The sequence below is a fragment of the Cervus canadensis genome, chromosome 16 (genome assembly GCF_019320065.1).
Source record: "Cervus canadensis isolate Bull #8, Minnesota chromosome 16, ASM1932006v1, whole genome shotgun sequence".
NCBI lineage: Eukaryota > Metazoa > Chordata > Mammalia > Artiodactyla > Cervidae > Cervus > Cervus canadensis.
This window is the reverse complement of record NC_057401.1, coordinates 53385365-53391710: the sequence shown is the minus strand read 5'-3', so window position 1 is coordinate 53391710 and position 6346 is coordinate 53385365.

Sequence of the window (6346 nt, the reverse complement as noted above, 5' to 3'; positions counted from 1 at the left end):
CATGTGGGAATGCCTGCATGCCAAGTTGCTTCATTGGTGTCCAACTCTTTGTGACCCCATGGACTGTAGCCCGCCAGGCTCCTCTGTCCATGGGACTCTGCAGGCAAGAGTACTGGAGTGGGTTGTCATGGCCTCCTCCAGGGGCTCCTACCTCCTTGTGATTCTGAATGATCTCTTTTTCTGGGGGAATGTTAAGAAGGAAGGTTGTTCGGATGAACTCCAGCCCCTGCCACTACAGCTGGTACCACTGTCTCCCTCCCAGCTATCCTTTCTAGAGCATCACCACTAGTCAGGGTGGCTCATCTGCAGTGGGTGAACCAGTTCTCATCTCTGAGGGCTCCGAGCCCTCAAGGGGTGGCCTTGAGGACATGGCCGTGGTGGTAAATGACCAAAGTCAAGCCATAGATATGTGGCCGGGGAGTCCCAAGGAACAGCCTAGTGAATCACGTGGGTGGACGTGGCTGTAACAAGGCAGCAGCTGTAGCTTCAAGCTGAATGCAGTTCTCACCGTGTCCCCTGATAGAAGCAACCTCTCCCTGAACTCCAGCACCCGAGAGACTAAATGTGCAATGACGAGGAACACAAATTCCCCAAGCAGGTCGTTGAGAGAAATGGTAAATGGGCCCGGCCTCCTTCAGATCCTTGTTTTATGGACCAATCAATTCCACCTATTGGGAGCACAGCGCTATATAACAGACATTGATTTAATGCCACCCAGTCCTCCCAGGGTCTCATCTCCAGGCTGTCACCTTAGCTGTGTCTTCCAAAGGCTCTATTACGCAAGCAGCTTCAGGGTGGTGTGTTCCTGTGTAGGTAGGCTCCAGTTGCTACTAAATGGGATTCTTGGTCCAGGGTCACACTGTGCATAATCCCATGCCAGTTTATCAAATAACCTACAAACTCATGGATGGCAGTTCTGACTGAGTCCATTCAGGCAGGAAAGGCAAAGGTGTTTCTTGGAATACGTATCAATTCTGGTCATTGCCACTGGCAGATTGAAAGGGATCCCATGCCATCAAGTTGCTAACAAGTAACTGGTTGGTCAGGGGAGGACATAGCTTTGGGGTCTTGGAGTTGGAGTCTGTGCTGCCAGTTTGGATATATAGCAATGGTAATGCACTAAGTCTGTTCTCAATGATGAGGATCCTGGTTTTATTTGTTTACTATATTTATTATTTTTTCTGGCTGCACTGGGTCTTTGTTGCTTTTTTATTTTTATTGTTTTCCTTTTGCACTGCCTTTCTCTAGTTGTGGGGAGCAAGCTTCTCATCGGTGTCTTCTCTTGTTTCAGAGTACAGGATCTAGGTGCATGGGTTTTAGCAGTTGCATCACGCGGGCTCAGAAGTTGTGGCATGGCATGTGGAATCTTCCTGGACCAGGGATCAAACCCATGTCCCTTGCACTAGCAGGTTATCCTCTGCACCAGCAGGGCAGTCCAGGATCCTGGTTTCACACGGGGCAGAGTGGCAAATTAAAAGGGGGCCTGTGGTGCCCACTACCCTGGCAGTGTGGAGTCTATTAAGGGGGCAGATATCGCTGCCACTCTCCCCATCTCTGATACTGTTTTTTTTTTAACTACTCTCTCAACCACAGTGGGAACATCTCAGGGTCCTCCTCCATGTGGCCTTCTCCTCTACAGTAGCTCACTTTACAAACCAGAAAGACAATGAGATTCTGACAACTACGAAGGACGCCCATTCACTGACACACTCAGAGGCTGAACCAATGATCACCAAGTGGATCCACGGAGCCAAAGAACCCACTGTGGATAATACTAGGCCTGGATATCTTACTACCTATCCCCTCCCAACTAGGCCCAACTTGAGTAAAGAGCCATGGTGAAATACAAAAATCTCTGCAAATCAATGGAAACTGCCATGCCCAAGAGTCTCTGACATCTTTGGGAAATCACGCTATAGTTACCCAAGGAAAAGGTTACCCACAAACCTTTAGATAAAGACTAGGAAAATTATTACTGTATGTCCTTGCCTTGGTATAGCAGGATCCTTTTTCAAACCAGCCTTTCCTTCAGGCGCCAGCTTTGAAGTTGAAGGACCAGCTCAGGTCTGGAAGTTGGCCATGACTTTTCACTGGGGCCAGGGTCGGGGGCCGGGGGGGGATTGTCAGCATTATCTTAATTAGCCACTCTTCTTCCTGCCCTTAACAATACCAGGTTCTATTCGTCATCTTCATGGCTCTCTGTGAGTGAGGGTCCCCTTACCATTTGTACCACTCGTTAAAATTGCATCCTCTTTGCTTCCAATATTTAAGTTTTGCTACTTGACCTCAAAGCCCTCAAAGCTATAGTTTTTCCAGTAGCCATGTGTGGATGTGAGAGCTGGACCATAAAGAAAGCTGACAGCCAAAGAACTGATGTTTTTGAACTGTGGTGCTGGAGAAGACTCTTGAGAATCCCTTGATTGCAAGGAGATCAAACCAGTCAATCCTAAAGGAAATCAACCCTGAATATTCACTGGAAGGACTGATACTGAAGGTGAAGTTTCAATACTTCAGCCACTTGATGCAAAGAGCTGACTCATTGGAAAAAACCCTGATGCCGAAAAAGACTGAGGGCAGAAGAAGAAGGGGACGACAGAGGATAAGATGGTTAGATGGCATCATCAACTCAATGGACATGAGTTTGAGCAAACTCTGAGAGACAGTGAAGGACAAGGAAACCTGGCGTGCTGCAGTCCATGGGGTTGCAAAGAGTCAAACACAACTAAGCAACTGAACAATAATGACCTGACGTCTGACAAACTGAGATCTCATCTTCATTGTTTCCAGGGAGCCCAATCCTATATCAGCATCTTTTATAGCATCAGCCCTGCCTGCAGAGGTCAGCCCACTGAGACTCTCAGGGAAGAGGATGTCACTCTCACCAGTTCATTGCTTACAGTCTTGGTAACCAGAGCATCCTCTGGGTGCCCCTATAAAACACAGTGAACCGGTAGATTTTCCAACCATACAGAGCACATCCACTCTGGCATGCCTGCTTCTCGGAGAATTTTGATCCCTTTCTCCAGTGTCAGCCGAGGCACTGCTCACATATATCCTCCACTTAGCATGGTCATTGCTTTCCTAAGCTTCCAAGAGCCAACCAAGAGAGTGTTAATAAACCCTATATGTCAGGAGAGTTCTTTCATGTGGAGAAATGCTCCTTTATCCATCCTCCTAATCCAGGCCCTTCAGAACTCAATGCCGTGTGTACTCTTCCACTTCTGCTAGTATTTATTGGCTAAGACCTTCATCTTCTTCAGTGTATTTTTCCTTTACTCCCTTATCGGAACCAGCACTTCTCCTGCTGGGTTTTATTGTGACTTGACTTGAGCTCTGCTACTGCTGCTGCTGCGAAGTCGCTTTAGTCACGTCCGACTCTGTGCGACCCCATGGACAGCAGCCCACCAGGCTCCTGGTCCACGGGATTCTCTAGGCAAGAATACTGGAGTGGGTTGCCATTTCTTCTCCTCAGGGGTCAGCAAACTTTCTTTGTAAAGAGTCAGTCTTGTTTTAGGGTCTGTTGCCACGATTCAAGTCTCTCACTCTGGCATGAGAGCAGCCAAAGACAAGATGTAACCTAATGAGCAGAGCTGTGTTTCAATAACACTTTATGTACAAAAAAACAGACTACAGGCTAGACTTGACCCATAGGATGTAGTTGCTGATCCCGTTCTGGTGTCTAGTGTCTAGTGTCCAGGGATGGAGGTAGGGGTGGATCTTGGCTTGGGAGCTGGTGTCATGCTGATGGTGGACAGGCTGCTGCCTCATCTTCAAGTAAGGGGGAAGAGCTAACTTTTCATGGGGAGAAGCAGGCCCAGGGGGCTCAAGGGCATTTAGAGATTCCAGAGTTTTAATAGTGCATGAACACAGCTGTCTGCATCTCAAGTCTCAGCATCTCATTTATTCCCAATTAGGGCCTTGACCTTGGCACAGCAGACTTGCTGGGGTTGAAAAATTTAAACTTCTCTGGAGCTCTGTTGACCTTCTAATTAAGTCCAAGGTTGAATGCTGGCATTTTTTTCTGCCTCTGGCTGCAGGAGATGGGAGTCTCTCTATAAACCTCCAAAGCCTTTTGGCTCTCGCAGTTAGCCTTAGATTGGTGATTAATCACTCCAGCCTTTCACTGCTTCCTCTAAGTCATTCTACAACACTCAGCAACAGCCATGTAATTCCACTGTACCTACGATTACCACTTCCCTTGAAACTCAGATGTCCAGATCCTTCACCCTCCTATGCATTCCCTCCTGGCTGTCTCACCACAGTGAGTTTTAACAATTGCAGGGCTACAGAGGGCTGGGGGCTAGCTGTTCTCCACCCACCCCCAGAGATGGTGTTCTCATTGATTGAGGTCAGCTTGCCAACTAAGGTGCAAACATGCATACTACGTCACTTCAGTTGTGCCCAGTTCTTTGAAATCCTATGAACTTAGCCCACCAGGCTCCTCTGTCCATGGGATTCTCCAGGCAAGAATGCTGGAGTCGGTTGCCATGCCCTCCTCCACAGGATCTTCCTGATCCAGGGATCACACTTGCATTTCTTACGTCTCCTGCACTCGCAGGCAGGTTCTTTACCACTAGTGCCACCTGGGAAGCCCCATGGTTTTTCCATTAGTCATGTTGAGAGTTGGACCATAAAGAAGGGTGAGCACCAAAGAATTGACACTTTCAAATTGTGGTGCTGGAAAAGACTCTTGAGAGTCACTTGGACTTCAAGGAGATCAAACCAGTCAATCCTAAAGGAATATTCATTGGAAGGACTGTTGCTGAAGCTGAAGCTCCAATACTCTGATCACCCGATGCCAAGAGCCAACTCATTGGAAAAGACCCTGATGCTGGGAAAGATTGAGGGCAAAGGAGAAGGGCATGGCAGAGGATGAGATGGTTAGATAGGATCACTGACTTCATGGACATGAACTTGAGCAAACTCTGGAAGATAGTGAAGGACAGAGAAGCCTGGGGTGCTACAGCCCAGGGGGTCACAGAGCTGGACACGACTTAGCGACTGAACAACAAGCTGGTGACCCAGCTCCAGATCTCACGTAAGAGCTTTCTGGGACCTTTCCTGCCGCATTAGTTTTAGTTATGCTTTCTTGAACAAACTCTGAGATGGAGATTTACATTCAGGACTTTTTTTTTTAACCAGGGAGTGCCTTGGGGATCTTTACCTATAAGGAAGTACGAGAAAAAGGAACCCACAGTGGGAGAAGTTGAACTATGATGCAGTTGCAATGAAGGCCTCAATCCCATGGAGAGCTCTGGAGCTGGGGAAGCTGTCAGAGTTGACCTAATCTAGGCAAGGGGACCAGCCGCTGGATGCAAAAGAGGTGTGGCCTTGGGCAGGGCAGCCTCCTTCTGCTAAGGGCTATTCCCAAACAGGATCAACAGTAAGACATCAGAGGCCAGCTCTCCTGGCATCTGGGGGTGTGAGTGCCTCAGTCTGGAGAGGAGATTAGGCAGCACACCGCAGTATCCACTACAACACATAATTGAATTGTTGAATACGTGTATCCATGGTAACGAAACCAGATAGCCATCCATGAGCCCAGGTTTACTGTCACACACTAGTTACTACGGATCTTGGGAGAAGCCCTAGGTTCAACTAAATGCTGTGATTGTAATTGCTGTCCCTAAAAGAATTCCAGGTAATGAAGGCAATGAAGTATCAGTGGTTTACTGTCCACAGAAACATGAAAGCCCACTTTTGAAGGGTAAAATTACAGGAAAGAAAGAGGGAGGGAGGGAGGGAGGAAAATAAAAGGAGAACAATCAAGTCCTCCCACCTCACTACAGAGGCAATATCTACTGAAATAAACATCGGTAGTTTAAAAAGTTAGTATTTCTGCTCCCTTCCTTTTAACAAACATTTGCTGCATTTTGACATGGTCCAGGAGGGGACATTTTAATACCATGATGCTAAATTCATGACAGGGAAACCTGGCATGCTGCAGTTCATGAGGTTACAAAGAGTTGGACACGACTTAGCAACTAAATAACAACAACAAAGGGATGTCAGTGCCTCAGTTTCCCCCCTTGGATAACTGGGGATATTACCTACCTCCCGTACTTGTTGTGAGAACATGATGGTCTAACACATCTAAAAGTACACACAGCATTATCTGGCACATAATAAGCTCTGTTTCATTGTTATGAATGTTTACATATTACATATTCTTATGTTTATATTGCAGGAAAACTCCTGCATGCTTCAAGATGAATAAAAAGAAGACACTACCAAATTATCCACATAGATGTCCTTCACTGAATTAGAACTAGGAAAGACATCTTGGAAGGGGACTCAGGCTTCAAGCATAAATGATAGAGTAGTTCCCATTTGCTGACAGTTTCAT